Genomic DNA, 896 nt, shown 5'->3' with positions numbered 1-896 from the left:
GGTGCTGGTGCTGGTGAGTGCCCTTGACAACCCACCCACTCACAAGGACAAGTGCTCAGAGCCTCACAGTGCCTGGGGAGAGAAGAACACGGGCTCAGGAGAGGGGCAGGGTCTCAGACACAGACTGCGGTCCTGCTCCACTGCCTGCCGATTGTTCTTGTCCTGCTCAGAACCAGCATGGCAGTTGCCTTCTCTCACCATCTCTCACAAACCCGGCTTGTGACCCTGAGAGGCAGGTATAAGCGTCCTTCCCTCTGACAATGAGGAAGCTGAGGCTCAGGGAGGGTGGGAGGTGGGAGACCTGGAAGACCCACCCACAGCCTGGCAATCAGAGCAGAACAGGGCCAGCAAGAGAACTCAGGCCCGCAGAGCAGGCCCAAGAGCACGGGATCCCCAAGGCACCCCCAACTCCCAAGAGGCGTCCACTGTACTGGATCTAACATTGCTAGGGAGGCTGTTAGGGGCAGGGGGGCGGCATTTGAAAGGTTCTTGTTTCACTGATTCTCTCCATCTCTCTGCTGTGACCTTGCTGGGTGACCTTGGCCCAGCCACATGCCTCTTTGGGTCTCTGGTAAAAGGCTCCAGGCACCATCCTCACTCTGGCATCCCTTGCTCCCATGGCGCCCCACCGGCCAGGCGGCCCCAAGCCTTGCCTGTGTGTTAATCATGGCAGGGGGTGCAATCATTGCCCTTTTTGCACCTGGGGAAACCGAGGCACAGAAGGCTTGAGCCACATGCCCAAGATCACACAGCTGTGAGGTGGTGCCTCTGGGGGTGACCTCAGAGCCAGACTTGAGGACCCAGGCTCTGCACCGCACATTACTCCTGGCTGGGTGCAAGTGCTAAAAAGGCAGCTTTCTGGAGTGTGAATTTGTTTTTTTTTTTTTTTTTTTTTT

This window comes from Otolemur garnettii, unplaced genomic scaffold (assembly GCF_000181295.1).
Source record: "Otolemur garnettii isolate 467f Iridium unplaced genomic scaffold, OtoGar3 scaffold00133, whole genome shotgun sequence".
Lineage (NCBI taxonomy): Eukaryota > Metazoa > Chordata > Mammalia > Primates > Galagidae > Otolemur > Otolemur garnettii.
This window is presented reverse-complemented; position numbering follows the sequence as displayed.